The 21152-nt window shown below is 39.7% G+C and overlaps 1 protein-coding gene across 3 annotated transcripts in view; it reads right to left on the reverse strand.

Moving 5' to 3' along the window:
• LOC139691202 (very long chain fatty acid elongase AAEL008004-like) overlaps nt 1-21152 on the reverse strand; it is a 525450-nt gene that overhangs the window by 356793 nt on the left and 147505 nt on the right. For all 3 annotated transcript variants that reach the window (XM_071588934.1, XM_071588933.1, XM_071588932.1), the window contains one exon: nt 10478-10514. The gene's annotated coding sequence lies outside the window, so the exon portion shown is untranslated. The remainder of the gene's footprint in view (nt 1-10477; nt 10515-21152) is intronic.

Raw genomic sequence — 21152 nt, forward strand, 5'->3', positions numbered from 1 at the left:
CGACTGAGCCTATTCGGGCGTTTGAAAGTGAAAGGGTACATGAAAAAAATGTTGTAACAATTGGAGAAACAGTGTGAACAATGGACGTATCCTGACCATTAGACACGCTTCTCATTCGCATGTCATACCTCTCGCTCGCTCAATCGCTTCGAGTGAAGAAATTAAATGAACTAAAAAAATGAAGACAATCTGGTGCTTCTCAGGGAATGCGAGAGGGGTGGGGGGTGAAACAGAAAAAATATCAAGTCTTTCACGCGAAGCATATTTTCACAAGATAAGGAGAGGGAAAGAGAGGCAGGTGGAGATATTTCCGAGCGGAACGCCCCGTAAATAGAGAGGAAGATATTAAATGTCTCCGCCTACGTACCTGTTTGAACGCGCGCGTCCGACTTTCACTTCCCTCAAGTTTTGAACTGTCAGAGGGCCTCCAGCACTGCTTCTGTCCCGGCCAAGGGTCACCCAAGTGAGCAAATTTAAGGCAATGTAAAACTCCCTCCACAGGCGGATTCGGGAATGCATTCCATCGATGGCCCGGGGAGAGGGGGCGGGAGAGGAGGGTCCGCAGCCCTACGGATCGGAAATTTCCGTCGCCACCCCACACAGCCGGCGCTCACTGGATCCGAGCACGGCGGGACGAAGGACTGACTGCATAATCAGGGCCGCCGACCTGATGCATCGATGGGGAGAACCCGTGGGCGAGAGGGCGGGTCTTCTGACTCGTTGCATCACGTATTCTGTACGCGGGACGGTTGGAGGAGGCAGACGGAAATACTTGGGGTGCAACTCTAAACGAGGCAATTGAATTCCTGGCTAAATCGAGGTGCGGAAGGGATTTACTATTTTCAGTCCATTCTGTCTATCAAAGGAAGAGAGATATTTCATGGTCTCTAATGACTAACTCTTCTAGGTATCGCGAGGAGTTCCTCTAATTTTGCCGCGAGTAATTTTCTTCTTCAGTTCTTCGCAACGTCTCCCTTCCTCCCTGCTGCCAACGAGGCATACTCTCTCCCTCTGCCCACCCCTCTTCCCCAACGTTCACCTTTCCGTCGCGACCCTCAGCATATCATTATCTTTCAATATTTCCTACACGTCTTATTTCTGACTTTTTCCGACTTCCCCTATTGGCTTACTCTCTTCTCCTACAGTGAGGAGTGAAAATTTAATCGGATTTTGACGAGTCAGCGAATAAATCAGTCAAATATGCCAATGTTATGGCATTTCAGCGAAAGTAAACCTGGGATGGTAGACATCTTAAAGCGTGTTTAAAATTAACCAGTTAATATATTTTCCAAAGAGGAGAAAACTCAAATTTTAATCACCTACGGGAAACATTCGCACCGATTTTCATTTCAAAATTCGAATACTGTCATGCCAAAAATAATCAAAATTAAACGCAATGAAGTTTTCTTCAAGATTATATTTTTAGTGAGACTTTAATGACAAGAAATTAATACACGAGTGCAAACGCCACGTGTTAGCCATCGCAATATTTTACTCCTTAGCTCCTTTTACCGAGGAGAATCACAGCACCTCACTCTGCAAACATCTTTCTTCTTTCCGCCTGTATGGCATTCCTTAAGACAAATAACTATATTACATAAAACATTGTGGTCTTCCAATCTAATCCATCACTATCCGACCGATAAATCACAATCGATCACATTCCCCCCCTGCTTTCAGCCATTTTCCCTATCGACAATGAATCCATTTAATGGGCGATAAATCGTTCACACCACTCACTTCTGGAACCGAACTCCAATGAATCTGTTTACCAAGACCACCTGCCAAAAGTGGGAGGGGGTAACAGATCAGTGCGACGACACGAGTGTGAAATTCACTGCAAGGGCAATGCTACCTTCATCGATATCACTCCTGAGAAGTCAGAGCCAGGAAATACAATTCTTGGATCCGGGAATATCCACGAGTTTAATCCGGTTTCCAGAAAGAAATGAGCCTCAAAATCGAAGGATAAGAAAGGCCTTGCCTTCCAATGCCCTAGTATTAATTTAGAAATTTTGAAAATATTCGCTGGGCATAAACATTCTTCAAAGTGTTCGTCAAAACTTAGCTCTCTCGTGGATTAGCATGGAGGATGCTTGAACTTTTAAGTTTTAAGCATTAATTACCGGGAACACTCACCATTTTTTCCATTGGTACATATTCAAAATCTTACCGGGACTTGAACCATAGATCTGGGCCCGGCCGGTTGAAACATCGGCCCGGCAAGTCGAAAAATCTGCAGTTCACGTCCCGATCAAGGAAATATTTTTGAGCTTGTGATCATCTCGATTCCGCCTTTTCCACCTCTCCTGTGTATGCCTTTTATGGGTGTTCCTATTAGCATGCCTTCTGATGATGACGGCCGTTCTATCGAAACGTTAAAATTACATGTGCAAGTGTCCTTTCTTTGTGTTTCTGTTTTAAAAATCTATATCAGCATCTTATATATATATATATATATATATATGTGTGTGTGTGTGTGTGTGTGTAATACCAGATCTTCCTGGGAAACCATAACCGGTATAGGGAAAGGAACTGGCCCCCATACCCTGATGTGTGAATTTCACACGCCGTCGGGCTTAGTACTGGGTGAACTCTGCCATCACCAACCAAACCGACCTTCGGGTTGATTACTAAGTTTATGGTATATATATATATATATATATATATATATATATATATATATATATAAAGATTCTTTATTATATATATACATATATATATTATAAAGGTTCTTTATTATATATATATATGTATTTATAGACAAGTGCATTCCAAAGAAACTGCGGGAGATGCCGCAACAGTAACTTTAAACGTAATCATCCGCTAATATGCATTTCAATCCAACAATTTCAGAGTGCAAAAATCATTCGCCTTGACCGGAATTCGAACCCGGATCCCTCAATGTCCGGTCGAGTGCTTTAGCCAGTTAAGCTATCGAGGCGTCCTCTTAAACTTTGAAATTTTGGGGGCTTTAACGAAACAAGATGTTGTGACGAAATTCCGTACCGTACAAGTCTGTGACGGTATGTACGGTATTTCGTTCCTCTCACGAAGCTCACTCGCTCCTATCCAACCGTTCTTGGTAGGCAATTACAGGAATTACGAATGGATACATAATGTTAATTTTTTAAAGCATCCGCTTGCATTGTCCTTAATTCCTCAATGTAAAATATTGCCCCTGAAACAAAACCATCGCATACAGCTTGACCTCTACACAACATGGGCTGATTTGATATAAATGAAATTGATCTTAAATTTACAGACAATCATAATAAATTTATGACGATGAGTCATAACAGAAGTCACAACATCACTCGATGTTTGTGGAAAATTGTAATAGGAAATGAAAGATAATAATTGGTAGTATGAGTTGACTCTCCAACTATGTACTTTTAATATCATATCTAACTATATTTAGCGAGTAAATGGTATCTTTCGTTCCACCTCAAAAAATATAATGTACCTTTCCCTTTTCTAAAAATATTTTCATCAACTCCCTTCAAAACGTGGAAATCTGGCATGAACAGGTATACGCATGATTTAACAAAGTACAAAAGTACTAACATACTGTATATAAATTTTACTAATACATTCTATATTTTTAGCGTAAACAGTTGCCACATATCAACCAGACAAAGTATTTCATTTTTGAAAACTTAAAATATTCTTCTGGAGTGAAACCCAATTTTCTAGCTAGTACAACAACGTAGTTACTTCATTCTCATTAAATTGTAGGGAGAAATAATCTCAGAACCCGGATGAATCGAGGAATTTGATCGGATCATTATCCCCGGATTAGAAACAACCCCGAGGCCTTACCCGGGTCTGGATTTCTTGGCTAGTTCAGGCCGTGCTCGAAGCTCGTACAATATCCTCGAGATTTCAATTAGTGAGATAATCGCCGGTTTGAAGTTAAAATTCACCTGCCAGAAATGATATAATACTTTTTACTAAACCATTTCGGAGGTGTTATCGAAACCGGTTTGATTCACCCTTGATGTGAATAATAATTAGACAAATTTCCATACAATGGACATTTGCCTCCATGTGTCTCACTTAGAAAGTTTTATCTCAATAAATTTACTTAAATACGGCTCCAAGTGAACAGTTCATGAAAATTAATAACTGCCGCGTTTATCTATGGAATCAACACACGCCTACAGAGCAACGTTCATTGATGCTCTAGGACTGTACTGGGAATTACACGTCAGTTTACTGCGCAGGCTAACCATTCTGCCACAAACAAATGATGTATCTATCCATACGCTCTCCGCAGCGATGAAGAAAAAAAATTAAAATAAAAAATTGAGGGATTAAAGAGAGATGAAAACACTCTGTGCGTAAAAAAATTGGCGACAAAGGAAACTATTACGGATCATGATATGCCGAATGGCTGGGACGAATATCCTGCAATGTTCAAAATCATTTCATATTCCAGAAGGAAGTGAATGCTCATGTTAAACTCGTGTTAACCGAGCTTGAGGAAACGATGGACACATCAGAATTTCTCGACGAGTCTTCCAAGCGTGGGGATATCCTCCAAATTGTTTTACGCCCCTCTCATTCCCCGAAAGGTTATGTATTTGCAAACATTGGACAACTTTCCGCCTACGGATGACGTAATTCTTACTATGAAAATTGTTTACGAGGAAGCCAGTGGTTCTTTCATTTCTTTATCTAATATGGAAGCTACGAGGGCTCAGACTGCTGTCACCGAATGCGAATTTCAATATTCATATTTCAAACGAGGAATTTTCCAGTAAATTTAATCAAAGAAAACGAGTAAAAGAAAGATGACTGAAAACATCAGGAATGGACAGGACGGCAAATCTCGGGAAAAGATGCAGCACAAAAAAGGATAAATTTGTAAGCATGACTGGCACAAAATCGGGAATTGGCATTCACGATACCTGCTTACCACATTTCAATCTGCGACATTATTATTTATAATTTTAACTATTTCATTTTATAAATTACATCGATTTTGAATTCAATGGTTTTAGGCTCTATTTTGTGAAAATTCATAACCACTGAATAAGTATACTCGTACTTTGTATTTTTTCAAACTAACCTTTATGACACTACTAGCGGTTTCGACGCATAGGCGAATACCTTATGTCACCTATGCGCCGACATCCGTAGTAATGCAATTAAGTTTACTGTGAAAAAATATATTTTACTTATTCAGCAACATAACCAGTTCACACAGACATGCATTCCAGTCCTTCCACCAATAAGCGATTAGTTATAAGCTATTCAATAAGATAGGACATTTAGCTTAAGGTATGGACTCCAATTAGCCATTTCAATAAATTCGTAAATAATTGTCAGAATACTAAAGCTACAACAAATTTCTAGGCTACTGCATCATCCTATTTCACTATTTCAGAGCGTGTATCTTTTCCAGAGACTTCAGCTTTCATCGTCTATTTTAGCTTCTGACTGAAGGAGCTAATAATAAATTAACTATGCAGAAGTCATTTAACACACACTAAAGTCCATAGAGTTTGACTGTTTTATTGACGATGCGCTAATGAAAATGGATAACAAAGAAAGGAAGAAAAGTACCGTCAAAGAGACAGGCACTTAAACTTACGTCGAAGAGTTTCGTTGCATATTCTCTCGGCAATAATTTCTTACACGCCTATAAAGAACGCATAACGACTTCCATCGTTGCCCAAGATTGCATTGTTCAAATCAAGCCCATGATTCAGAACTCTAAAAGAGCAAATATTTACAAAGAAAATTACTAGATTCCAAAGCACAGCATTTAATTGACGGAGGTGTGAATGCGCGCAATGGAGCCGAGTAAATAATGTTCAGTGCGACAATCATACTACATCGGAGGCGAAAGCCCGGAAAGACAAAAATCAACCAAATAGGGAATCAAACAGGTGAAAATTCAAAAAGAGCTGGAGAGGAATGGATGAAGAACCCGCACGAAGAAGAAGTGAAAAATAAAATGTTTCGAGAAAAATTTTAAGCAGCTTGTAGAACCGGGAACTGCGCTCAATGCACACAGCGTAAACGTCAATACCATTTCAGATGGCTATAGTGTAATCTTATTGAAAATTAAAATGAAAGAAGCAGTCGGAGTTTTACGGCAGAAGATAAAGGTAAAATAGAATATTCGAAGAGGATGATACCGTTGAGGATGAGGTGACAGAATCATCGGCGGTGATAAAAAAATCAGGAAATGAGATTTCAATGTAGCTATGCAGGCTAAAATGCTATTACAAAGTAGAGCAGCAGGCATTATTCTTTAAAACTGCCTAAAAATACCCATATACCAGAATATAATTAAAATCTCGGGATTACTTTTCACGTAGATATTAATAGAAAATGGCATAAAATGAACATTTTCGCACATTTTCCCTGTGAAACGCTTAAAGGAAAGCTGATTAGTGTTTCAATGAGGTTCAAAAATGAATTATAATAAACGGAGGCCCAGGAGGATATTATCTTGTGGTGAGACATTCGTATCACAGGCAAAATACAAACACAACAATCGACATTAATTCCTTCCACGTAGGCAGAGGAAGCACTAATTGGAATGGCGTATAATACCAACGCAAGAATTCATAAGGAAACTAAAATTTATGATAACGGAAGAAGATCAATAAACGAGACGAGACGGCAGACAACATATGAGTGAACGTAAATAAAAGGTAATTAAAAGGAAAGAGTGCGGGGGGGAACGTTATCACCACCAGGAATATTGAATCAAGATAGCGACTCGCTCCCTCGATTTAATAAAAGAAGCATCGAGAAGCGATAAAAATGACAAAGGAAAAATGTAATCCGTATAACTTGGTTCAGGATAAGTATCAATCAAATTTCGATCGGTATGCAATTACTAACACGGAAGAGAGGAGAACTCAAAGGTGAATTTATTCTGGGTACAAAATGGGATGTACAACCTAAAATAAAAATATATAACAGCAGTTATTTGGCTTATTTAGATAATTTCTAAATAAAATCTTCAAAGGCTAATGAATAAATGGAAGAGATAACCCAGGCTAGCAGCTTTATCAGCAGCAGCGGGAGAAATGAGAAGGGCATTTAGTTCGTAAGTAACTCAGAGAATGGAAAAGAACTACTTTTCAATGAGCGCGGATTTTAGGAAACGGTCAGTAACAGAAACTATTGACCGCAAATAAAATAATTAATAAAAATACAAAAATAGAGTTTACCTTTTTCAGGTTTGTTGCGAAAGTATATAGAATAAGGTTAGAAGCGATGTAAATGTTGGGCTAACGAAGAATTAACGATTAAAGCAAAACTAAAGACCGAGGCGCCGATGAAGCCTCTCGAAGAGTGCGCGGATGGATATAGCCAAGTACAAGGTGCGGCAACATAACTTTCTTCTTTCCAAACGCAAAACGCTTCCAAAAAAGGAAGTTATGTTGCTGCACTCTTAGAAGAGTAAATAACAGGAAAGGGAAGAGAAAAACTAATTTATACACAATATATCACCAAAGGAGTCACAACCGAGAAGGGCTGCAAGGAAAGACCAAAGGTGGACTGCTAGAAATCTTGGCAACAGGAAGAGAAAAGAAGCAGTAATATGTTGTGATAAGAAGAAACAAAGAGGGCAGGAAGACTCGACTTCCTCTAGATCCTTCCACCCCGTGCATAATATTGGGCAGTAGTTTCCAATCATAGCATCGCTGGTTCTCAGGACCATTCGAAGGCCTGAGAGCCAGCAATCCGCCCATCACACCCCGACGCAGTCGGAGGTGCGGTCGAAGAGTAGATCGGAGGGAAGGGTAGTCCGCTTCCCGACGGGCCCCTCCACATCCACACTCCGACATCCAGTCCGCCCCCCCTATATGTGCTCGGTATTTTTTTTCTTCTCCCCTCCTAACCGTTGAGATGGTTGTGATTAAAACCACTTCAAAAACACCTTTGCTAGAGACTATTTTTCAGTTGGACTTCGTCTCCGGTTCATTTTTTCTTTTCTTGCGATTCATAAGTCATACATACGACCGCTTGGGATTGGTTATGAAGAACTGCAGTCTAACGGAGGTAACATATCAACGGAGGTCAAGACCGTGAGGGATTCCAGCACAAGTATTGAAATATGTTGAAACAGAAATATCACCCTTTCTGAATGGGATACACCCCTTGCATTGGCGTGAGACAGTTGGGAGCGCAAGGCGATACTGGAAGGGGGGACACGTCGCTTCGAGACACAAACACCCCTCACGCGGCCTCCGGAGTCCCGCGCAATGCTTTCCTCGGTCGTCCAATGAAATGCGTCACGCACACACTCACGATACACACCTACGTGAGATCTGGCTGGGGGCCACACCGTATCGTTCCTCAGCATGCCATGAAACCCTAATCTAAAAAGATAGACGAAAGCGAAGATGACATCCCCTCTCGACTCATGAGATTGGGTCTGCTGAAAAGAGGCGGCGCTCATCCCCGACTCTCATTGCAATCCACGGGAAAACAAACACTCCAATCCTTCAATCTGTTTGCATCGTTAAGCACTGATTTAATTAACGTGAATTAACGCGCCTTCAAAGCAACCGAAAAATGTATTCCGTTACGTAGTATGTGATCCAACAAAAAAAATGCAATTTATATGTTTGCGGAGAATGAATTTCCTTCGCTTACTCGTAAACCGAAAGTGACTTGGCCGATTAATATTCAACACGGATCACACCTCGAGGAAATTCAGTCATTAGGTCAAACAGCATTCCCTGCTAATCTGGTTTTCCGTAATTCGCATTTTGGAATAAATGATCGATTAAATGATGGAGTTTCGTCGCCTGATTTTTTTACTAACACTAAATATAAGAGCCCAACTGATGCCGGAAATCACCTGGGCTCTCATAGAAAATAACTTGAAAGAGTCCCGTTAACCCTATCACATTCACAATGATAGTTTCTATTCTCATTTTTCTTTTCAAATCCATAGGCATTTTTCCTACGGGTTAAGTGCGATCCAAACATTTTTCAGGGTTATTAAATTCAGCATAAGGTTATAAAATTACCACTTTTCACAGTCGCTTTCGAAACGGCGCCCCGTGATGCATGAAGCTACTTGGAAGTTGAGAGAGGAAATAAAGCATAGTTACCACAACAGCGCAAGAGAGATTTCGCCAAAGTTGAGAATATCTACAGATAGTGAAATTAGGTAATGACCAAAAGCAAGATAGACGGAGCAAAAATCAACAACCAGGATTCGAAGCAGTGATTCCGGGATTGCCCTCAAGCTAGGTCAACGGAAAAGTAGAGGCTCATTAAAAAATTACAAAAATATAAGGGGAGGTAATGGATATGCCACATGAGAGGCACTATTCAGCATAAAATATTAAAAATTTAAGACGTTGAAGTGACAATGAAATATTCAATTTCCAAATTTTTAATTTAGGAAAAAGCGTAGACTCTACTCTAGGGAAGAAAAAAAACTTAATTAGACATGATTTTGACAGGTCAGACCGATAATACCTCAGGTGTAATATTCGAAGAGGGGATTGATGATTTGTGGTATAGTTTTAAATAGGGGATTAGAAGTCGCCGAAATAATGTGATGAAGCAACATACTCACATAAGTAGATTGCATGCAAAACCAAAACAAGCCCAAGCGTTAGGAAAATTGCACCACGCTTAGAGGGGAATGGGAAGAGGAAAATGGCGACGCTATCGACGATAAGTTAAACCATTCATCTTCTACGAGAAAAGAAAACACACTTTTTTCCATTGGCAGCAAAAATGTGTGGAGCGAATGGAATGTGAATTTTTGAAATAGGGAGTGTTGTGTGGAAATATCATTGACAATTCGATACCTAATCAGCGCGCGTAAAAAAATAATCATAAGTCTCTCCCAGCTCAAGGATTGCGAAAAGAATTCATGGACCCGCTTTCCAATTTCATGAAATGTTTCATTTAAAAGGTACTTATACGCACGCGAGGGAAAATGAGGCAAGGTTCCCATCCGAGGAATTTAACTTTTTCGTTTTTGAGAACTTTAATGCGTGCCTTTCGCGCGAAACGCGGGAAATCAATGAACTGGCTAACACTGCGGAGTGGAATCAGTTTTGTACGCATGCCGAGGAACGACAGGTAACGTTGCGCCAAATTTAAGAAAAGAATTAAGAAATACAAATTTACGTAATCAATGTCGACCGATCACGTCTATTGAGGAAATGCACCGCACAATCCTTCATCTTGAACACAAGAAACACTGGAAGAAGAATTCCCAAAAACAGAGGTTACCGACTGCGTCTGACCTTTTTAAGTCATCACTCAGGTGGTACAAACCGGCCTTTAGAATTTCCGAGAGAAAATGAATTTCGATTTTTTTCAAGTTATTCTACACTTTAATTCATTAAAAGTCTGTATGATGGCTATTATGAATAAAACTTTATGAAAAAGTAGTATCCACAATTCTTCACCCATTTTTGGCTGATAGAAAAAACATAAAAATACTATGCAACTAAGCATAATATAGGCGACTCACCTATGAGAGATTCCGCTCCTTCTTCGCTGGCACTATTCTGAAAAAGAGAAATACTAGTTTTAAAGAAAATTGAATATTTATTTGAACTTTAAAAAACAAAACACGATTTTATAATTGTAACTTGAACAATTTTATTCTGGCTTCCTCCCATGGAGAGGATATTTTTATTTTTAAAACATAAAGTTTTCACCGGATGAGTCGAGTAGGAGACAGGACTTACGATCACTGGTTAATAGGTACTATAGATGGCAAACTAAATGACTTTGGCTATTCACCAAGACAGCATGGTATTTAATGTTAATTTTACACTAAAAAGTCAATATTACCGCAATTTCCTCTTAAGTCCGACATCTAATGAGGCAAGTGATTGACATGCAATAAGCACTCATTTCTACAGTAAGCAAACTTCGAACATTCGCCTGCATACTTGTTCGAAATATTTATCTTTATCATTATTTATACCGAAACTCCTCCGGGGAAAGGTCTTGAAATAAATTAAGAGAGAGATACAAATAAATAAATAAAGATAGAAATAAATTAAATTAAGAGATACTTCACAAGATACGCCAACATTTTCTTCCGAGGGTAATAGATCTTTGGGCTCCACACCAGAAGAAACCGAATATGCAATATCTGGCGAAAAATCAATATTTACTACCTATAGGAAAACTTAAAAGAGAATTCCTCCGCACTGAAACTATAAAACGAATCTTGGAAAAAATTAAAAGCGAGAAAATTCAATAAACATCATGAAATAATCTGATGCTTAAAAAAACATCGAAATCCCTCCAAAATTAACGTCAAAAAACCGGTTTACTTCGATTCCTTAAATCAAAAGTTGCGAAAGCGAGCAAGAAGCATCAGTCACTATAATTTAATTTCGGAATTTCTAAAACCGGGTATTCGTAACTGCGATTAATAATCATATTAATAACATGAAAATTATATAATCCCATGGCAAAATTTCACAAATTAAAGGGTAAAATTTATTGGAATATTTTCTCTTCATTGTAATATTTAAAAAATAATCAACCTAGAAAAATGTCTTTAGGAAGAACCAATTAATCCGAACGTTAGATTTTAAAATTAAAACCATTTATTATTAACGCCAAAGAATTAGTCTACGCCTGAACTATACTTATTACTTTTACTTAATCCCTCTCAAACACTCCTTATCATCTCCATTCTTGGCAAATCCTCGTGGAACCCCATTTATATTTCATGGCACCTTAGGTCTAAGGCGCCTCTATGGAGGATCATTAGGGAAAACACTTGTGCAGGCGCATGGATATATACATTAATCAAAACCGCGGGACGCAGCGACAGAACTTCAGCGGGATCACTCGCTGTCGTGTCGTCAAATACGACACATGCCCTGCGGAAAAAAATTTTGATTTTCAGTCGACGGCGCATTCCCCGGCTTCTGACCCAGAGAGTTCGATCCAGTTAGTAAGATCAGTGTGAAAGACTTTTTTTTACCGAAAATGACATGAAATTTAGTTACAATCAACAGCATGAAAGTTAAGGGCATACTTTAACCATGCATATTTAATGCCATGAGCTGAAGAGTTGGGGAGCGTGGTAGCCCAATTGGGAGAGCACTGGTTTAGTGACCGGGTAACCCGGGTTGGATTCCAGAGTTGACGCTTTCGGGCACAGTCAGCTTCATTGAACATGTATGATTTTACGAGTGCCGGATCATCCTTGGAAACCACAGATAGCACAGGGAAATGAACTTACCTCTCTTATTACTCCGTTGATTTACAAATGCTACACGAAATATACGAGTAGGAATTGGCATATGCTTTTTACAAATGCGATTTGAATGTGGTGAGCTCTGAATCCATCTTCCCTGCCTCCTTTGGAATTCTCTTGGCAGACCCCTTTCCTCCCCCATCATGCCTAGCACTACCCCGTTTGATTTCCTTCCAGTCCACTTCACCTTTCCATTCTTCTCCAAACCCACATTTCAAAAGACTGAAATCTACACCAATCATCTTCCTTCAATGACCATGTTTTCCCACCGCACAAAACAAAACCATAAAATTTACAGAAATGCACTGAAACTAAAAATTATTAAAGACTTATTTTTGGTGTCGCATGCTTAGTGTGTAATCACCCCTGCCTTTAACCCAAGCGTTGGCGGGCAGTAACCATGTAGATAGATAAAAGGTGAGGGTGTCCAGCGTCGTTACCCGGAACTGAACCCAGGCCCTTCAGGCAGCAGCTCAGATGTCTATCCAGGGTACCTCCATGCCCCGGAATAGGGAATTACTCCGAAAGTAATTATTGTATGTGAATCATAACAACAATACAAATTTTATCCAGCAATTTTCCCTCCAGTGCGTGGAAACGTAATCACAAACATTAAAATATTGCACTGATGATTATGAATTACATATATTTTAGTACCCTGCAAGCCACCACTAGGGTGTGTGGCAGGGGGTGAATGCACACTAGACTAATTTTGACCCGAATATTACCCTACTGCGGTCGGAATATATTATTCTGATCCCTTATCGTTAGTGGATCTGTTCTACATTTAATCTCTCTAATTTTATGGACATAATATAAAAAAATAAATAAATTATTAGAAATTAAAACAAACTCGAACATGAAGACAGAATCTCGATAGAATTTTAAATCCAAAAAGCAAAACAAACCGAGAAGTGTTTTACACCAATTTATATCGGTGGAACGAATGCATCAGTATAGAACCTCATCGAAGCGAATGAATTGAAATATTAATTCTTAGTGAAACCTCCGCTACCATCTGTGCGCGAAAAAATTACATTTTTATTAGAAAATGTTTTTACCTTGAACATTTTGAGAAAAGTATATCCAACTCAATGACAAAACAGTCCCTTCTATCGAGTTTTTTTGCAACGCGAATGCACTCAAAAATCACTCCATGCGTCTTAAAATTACGGCCTGCGACGTGAAATCCTTTTCACGTGATATGCGCACGATCTGACTCAGGTATAGAGGGAATTTTCGCACTCTTTTTTACTGGGAATATAATTGAATTTTCGTTTTAAATGCTTAAATACATATTTATTCGTATTCCTAAAGTTTTTCAAATTGAAACCGATTTTTTTAACTAACAGAAAATAAAAATATGCGTACAAATTTTCAAAACATATTTTAAACTAAGAAAAGAGAAAGGTATCAATTATATTCTGCACTTAAGTTGCAATGTTGCAAAGAAATCATTATAACGTCCACTTTCAATGCTGTGGATCGCTCCCATCATCCAACTCCGAGCATAAGTGCGCAGTCATGGTCAGGGCAAATACGAATAAGGTCAGGTACACCAAGATTTATTTTTATTCAACCATTTAAATCCACTGAGAAAACGTCCTTGACGAAAACGGAATCCCTAAGAAAAGCAGTGAGAGGTGGCAAGACAAGGCAGGAGGAAAGGTAAGGCACGAATTCGATTAACTATGAAGATTCGTTGCAATTTGACCATACCCTGAATACTAATCTACTGACAGCTATGGTGGTAAGTCGGTTTCACTTGAACGCAGAAGCGAAATATGTCAACCAAAACGGTTGAAATGAAGAAATTATTGATTTCAGAGGTCGTGTGACTTCCGTCCCGTCGACTACTTGACTCGCACGCACCGGAAAGGGGAAAAAACAATAATGGACTTTTGTCACCTTCCGGAAGTCCGCGGGCCCAAACTCCTTCCTCACCGACACACGTGCGTGGTACACACGTCGTGTGCGCGTGCTGAGGGGAGAGAGGCGTCGCGTGTTAGCGGCGGTCAAGCTAGGTATCTCGGGGAAAGGTTGCGGAAGCTCGTCTCTCCCTTAGGAAGGATATTTATTGGACAGTTGCATGGCGTAAAGAGTGAAGGCTCTCATCCTCACGTTCCCCGTGTCAATGTGGAAGGAGGTCTGCCATGGCGAGATCACGTGCTCATAGTAGACCGCTTCTCGGTGGGACGATCCGTGTCACCACAAGTTATTCGGCGAAGAAGCTGCTGACTATCGGATTTCTGTTACTCCGCTGTGGAGGTGTTATACGCATAGGAGACCCCAGTCTCCGGGTGACCGAACGTTGCCCTTCGACAGCCACTCGAGGACCCTCGTCGTTTGGACGGCCTAATGGCGGCTCCGAAGGACGATAGTTACGTCTACACAATTCCGAATGTTTTCCATATCGACCAGAATGATATGAATAATTTGTATTATTTGATGTGCTCCACCGTAAGGATCAGGAAAAAGAAGGACACAGAGGATGGGAATAAATGGCTAAAAACTTGGGAAGATGGAAACGGACATCCATTCCAAATGACACAGTTTCAGGTGCAACATGATGGAGATCCTTCACGATGAAAGACATTTTGCTTTTCCGCATAGTTTTTTTTATTACGACATAGGTTTCGTCAAAGCGTAACATTTTCAGGTCACGAAACTTTGCTCTTAAAAAATATTGCATGTGGAAAAGCAAAGTGTCTTCTTTCATCACATTCATTCCACACATTTAAATGTGTGGGTTTTACACGGTCGCTAAATACTCCCATATTTCATGACAACAAAAGGATGAAACAAGCCCATTTTCACAATTTTATTTAACAACCTCGGTTGGTAACACAGTACCATTATACTACGGGAAAATTAATTAGATAATGACATACTCCGATGAAACCATGCCCAGTATATTGGGAAAAAATAGGTATTTTTATCATTTTATTATGTTGGAAATCAAATACTTTCACAAATGGATGCCTAAAGCACGCACATACTACTATAATCAACCTTTTACGATAACTTCCTGCTGCCCGCCCTATATTATTTCCTTCTTCAGTCCTTCATGCTTGATACCGTCCAGAAAGTCTACTCTCTTCCTTTCTCTGCCACTCTTATCCAAAATTCTCCCTTCTCTCACGACCTTTCACGTTTCATTACTTTTTAATATTCCCCCCACCAACTTCTTTACCTTACTTGGGTTTCTCCAAACAACTACCTGTCTTCGCCCACCATGCTAAAACCGTCGAAGGCCTCTGCCCAACTTACTACCTCCATTCTTCTTCTCGAACATACTCGTATCTCTTAAGGACATCGTGCATGGAAAGTAAAAAAAATGAAAAATTGCTGGATAGAATACGCGAAAAGCGAATTGGCATTGAACTGGATTTGGCATAATTTAAAAAGGAATACCCACAGAGAGTGATAGAAGGAACGGTTGACGGAGAGAGAGGAAGGAGAAAACACAATTTGGTGGGGAATCTAATGAGGGGGAGATATTACAAAGAGGTAAAGCAGCAAAGCAACAGAAAATACAGAGAAATTCAGATGAAAGCTAAGCGGAGTAAAGATTAACCACAGATTCCGATGTAACCTAACACGCGTTGTCGATAATTATACGGAACTTAAAACAGTCGATATTTATCGCCGATGCGTCATAGATTATACTGCCGTTAAACGATCATGACAAAATTGCAGCGAAAATCTGACATGGATGATGCTAATCGAACATTATTACCTCTGACTTGATGCAAACTTACAATTAACTCATTATATTTTAAGTTCAACAAAAAGAGATGAACTGAGCACTACCATTATGAGAGAAACTATTGGAAGATACATATTATCACATCTTAAAATATATTTTGACGTGAAAAGTACGGTTTTTATGGTGATAATTACTTATACCGGCGCAAGCACTATAGTCTAATATATGGGGGCCATTTTTTTAAAGGGGTCATCAAAGGTTAGAATCATTTGTCCATTATTCAGATAAACTCGCTCTAGTTGTTTTCACGTCGAGTATCTCCCCTTATATACTTAATATGACACAAATAATACACCTTTTACTACAACGCCGAGTTACCCACACCATTGATAAACAGCTCCCTTCCGGTCAATTTCAAAAACATGTCTAATGAAATCGCGCTGTCCAAAACGCATATAGTATGTAAATATTATCATAACTACTACTTGGGAGTCGGTATTGATTTGAAATAATTACTATATGGCTGTATTCTAAGAGCCGTAATTTAACCGCAATACAACCAGGCTTACTGAATGACCGCAATTTAAAAATAGGGTGATTAGAGAAAATAAAAAAACTGACGAAATATGTGATAACGCGTTCAAGCAATTTTGGCAACTGTCTGAAATCTATTTGCACTTCTTTTGCTAAGAGTACTATTCTGTCAAAGTCTTGACAAACGGAATTTATCTATAAGAATTCTTAATCTGCAATAAGTGAACTTATTTTTGCTATTTTATATATATCATATATACATACACGTATATACATACATATATATATATATATACACATACATATACATATGTATATATATATGTATATATATATACGTATGTATATATATATACGTATGTATATATATATACGTATGTATATATATATACATATGTATATATATACATATGTATATATATATATATATACTCATATATATATATATGTATATATGTATATACTCATATATGTATATATATATATATATACAGAAACATATATAAGGAAAAGGGATAGGAACACGTATAAAGGACGAACACAATAGAGGTGGGGAAGGCGGAATCGAACGGATCACAAGAGTAAAAATATTTCCTCAACCGGGTCCCGGTTGAGGAAATATTTTTACTCTTGTGATCCGTTCGATTCCGCCTTCCCCACCTCTATTGTGTTCGTCCTTTATACGTGTTCCTATCCCTTTTCCTTATATATGTTTCTGTATATATGAGTATTTATTCGCCGTTTGGCGGGATTTCGTGTTTGAATGTGTATTTGGCCAATGTGGCTCATCTCTTTCTTCTGGCTATGCGTGCCACGAAACGCACTGTTCTTTTCCTGTATGATGTTGTATGAATTCTAACCACTGTCCTTTCCTCTTGTGTATTGTCTATTTCTCCTTTGGTGGGTGAAACAGCCCCCTGACGCCATCTCTTGGCTAAAGAATCGGGGCGCTTGGCGACATATAAGACCCACGGGGGTTCAAATCCCGGCGGTGTTGAATATTTTTCAGAGGTATCTCGATCCCTACTTGAGGTGCTTTGTGGAGGGCACTTTGAGTGAGTACGCCGTCCGTCGGATGGGACGTTAAACTGCGGACCCCTTGGCGCCTTTCGTAAAGAGTAGGCTAATGCCGACGCCGGGTTTCTCTCCACCCTTCATCCTTTCCTATCCATCCCCTATGGCGCAAATGACCTTAGCTGTCGGTCGCCTCCCCTCAAAACTACTACTAGTAAGACCCACGGATCTCAGGGTAAATTACGAGGGTCATCCGGAAAGTAGTACCCGTTCGTGCCGCATGAAGTGCTGACGACGCGAGTAGCCGCTGGACGAGGTCAGATAGCTTCAGTGGCTTGTCTGCCTTCTCTGAGCCAAGTTGCGTGACGCTAGCATTGCCTGTGTTGTTTCTGTGATTGTTTACAATGTTTAAAAAAATTGAGAACGCCGCCAGTTGTGAAGTGAGGGCAGTGATTAAATTCCTCAATGCAAGAAACGTTCGCCCATGTGATATTCATCGCCAATTAAAGGAGGTGTATGGAGACAATGTAATGGACGAGTCGTCTGTTCGGCGGTGGTGTCGCAACTTCAACATGGGGAGGGGGAACACACACGACGATGAGCGTTCGGGGAGACCGTCTGTCATTACAGACCAACTGGTGAGCTCAGTTGACGAATTCGTGAGGAACGATCGGCGCGTCACAATTGATGACATCTGTGAGCATTTTCCCAATGTTTCTCGAACAATTGTTCATGAAATTGTTAAACACCATCTGCATTATGCAAAAATTTGTGCAAGATGGGTCCCTCGCGTATCTCAATGAGCTGGCGGCGAAGGACTATGCAGCAGGAATACAGAAACTTGTCACACGTTATGACAAATGCCTTAATTTGCTTGAAGATTATGTTGAGAAGTAGTTTAAAGTATCCTCTTTCAAATAAATTTTTTTATGTTTGTTAATATTTACTTTTGTGTCTTTATTTCACGAACGGGTACTACTTTCCGGATGACCCTCGTACATATCCTCGATAGCTCAAGTGGTTAAGAGCATCCGCCCGGCAAGTGGAAAGATCCGGTGTTCGAGTCCCGGTTGAGGAAATATTTTTACTCTTGTGATCCGTTCGATAGTAGTAGTTTTGAGGGGAGGCGACCGACAGCTAAGGTCATTTGCGCCATAGGGGAAGGACAGGAAAGGATGAAGGGTGGAGAGAAACCCGGCGTCGGCATTAGCCTACTCTTTACGAAAGGCGCCAAGGGGTCCGCGGCTTAACGTCCCATCCGACGGACGGCGTACTCACTCAAAGTGCCCTCCACAAAGCACCTCAAGTAGGGATCGAGATACCTCTGAAAAATATTCAACACCGCCGGGATTTGAACCCGTGCCCTCAGGGTGGGAAGCCAGTACGTTAGCCCCCGCACCATCTCGATCCCCCGTGATCCGTTCGATTCCGCCTTCCCCACCTCTATTGTGTTCGTCCTTTATACGTGTTCCTATCCCTTTTCCTTATATATGTTTCTGTATATATGAGTATTTATTCGCCGTTTGGCGGGATTTCGTGTTTGAATGTGTGTGTATATATACTACCTTGATCAAAAAGTTCCCGGAATAACCACCGTGTGGCGCTCCCATCGTTCCGATTTGAGTTCTGTTTTTTTTGTTAAATTGGTACATCTGTTGTTGATATTCCCTTTAAATTTTAGTGTCATAACTTGACATTTGCAAAAGTTACGTAGCCAAGAGTACATCTATCTCTGTGTGTGTTGGCGATTTTTTACAATTTCAGAAATGGATTTAAATTTGCAACAACGAACTTGTATTAAATTTTGCGTAAAAAACGGATTTAGTGGCGCACGGACGTTGGAAATGTTGGAAAAGTGTTTCGGCAACGATTCTCTAAAAAAAACCGGTCGTTTACCAGTGGCACGAGCGGTTCAGAAGTGGTCGTGAGTCAATCGAAGATGATGAACGCAGTGGCAGACCATCGACATCGAAAGTCGGTGAAAAAATTGATAAAGTAAAAGAAATGTTGGTCAATAACCGCAAATTAACCATCAGAGAAATAGCGGAGGACTTGAACATTGCCTATGGATCCGCCCAAGACATTGTGGTTAATGATTTGGGTTTCCGTCGTGTAGCAGCAAAGTTGGTGCCAAAATACCTCAATTTCATGCAAAAAAGAGACCGTGTTGACGTCGCAAAAGACATGATTTGCGAGGCTGAATCCGATCCCACATTCATCAAAAGGATCATTACTGGAGACGAGACGTGGGTTTATGAGTACGACACGCAATCCAGACATCAGGCAAGTGAATGGCGTTCACCAAATGAGCCGAGACCAAAAAAACCACGTCGTTTTCAGTCAAAAAAGAAGGCAATGCTGACGGTTTTCATGGATTACAACGGTGTAGTGCATCATGAATTTTTGCCAGAAGGCCAGACAGTAAACAAAGAGTATTATTTGGGCGTTATGAGACGTTTGCGTGAAGCAATTCGCCGAAAGAGACCAGAAATGTGGGCAGAAAACTCGTGGATTTTGCACCATGATAACGCACCGTCGCACAGTGCTATCATTATTCGTAATTTTTTGACGAAAAATGCAACAAATACCATCCAACAGCCACCGAATTCACCTGATTTGGCTCCCTGTGACTTCTTTCTGTTCAATCGAGTTAAAAAACCATTACGGGGAACGCGTTTTAGCAGCCGAGAGGAAGTAATGGAAAAATCGCAGGAAGCACTGATGGACATACCGAAAACCGAATATAAAAAATGTTTCGAGGATTGGATCAAGCGCTGGCATAAGTGTGTTGCAGTCGATGGGGATTACTTTGAAGGGGACAATATAGATTTAGATGAATAAACTTGTATTTTTAATTTTCTGAATAAATTCCGGGAAATTTTTGATCAAGGTAGTATATATATATATATACACACACATTCAAACACGAAATCCCGCCAAACGGCGAATAAATACTCATATATACAGAAACATATATAAGGAAAAGGGATAGGAACACGTATAAAGGACGAACACAATAGAGGTGGGGAAGACGGAATCGAACGGATCACAAGAGTAAAAATATTTCCTCAACCGGGACACGAACACCGGATCTTTCCACTTGCCGGGCGGATGCTCTTAACCACTTGAGCTATCGAGGATATGTATATATATACATATCCTCGATATATGTATATATACATACATATATATATATATATATATATATATATATATATATATATATATATATATATATATATATATATATATATATATATATATATATATGGGTTTACTTAAAACTTTTGATGCCCATTAGTAACAGTTTACTGCGTAGACACAGGGTTGAAAATTATACCTGATACGTACCAACCTTATATTCATCAAAACGCTGCAGTATACACCATACACAAAAAGCTTAAATGGTGAATCATATATTTCAAATTGGGTCCTTCTAACTTTAAGTATCATTGTACCATTAATCAAGGGGTCACGGATTGCTAAAGATACCCCGGTTCACAGCCTAGAGAAATATCGTGGTGTACGGTTGCAAAAACACTACACCGATATTCACGCAGCCTATTAGTATTTCGTAAGTATTGCTACCGTTATTTTCTCCCGATAATACTTCAGTGAGAAATGAGGACAACAGCTACCCTGTTAGCGATGTAATTAGAAAAT

The sequence above is a fragment of the Hetaerina americana genome, unplaced genomic scaffold (assembly GCF_022747635.1).
Source record: "Hetaerina americana unplaced genomic scaffold, ioHetAmer1.1.p SCAF_30, whole genome shotgun sequence".
NCBI lineage: Eukaryota > Metazoa > Arthropoda > Insecta > Odonata > Calopterygidae > Hetaerina > Hetaerina americana.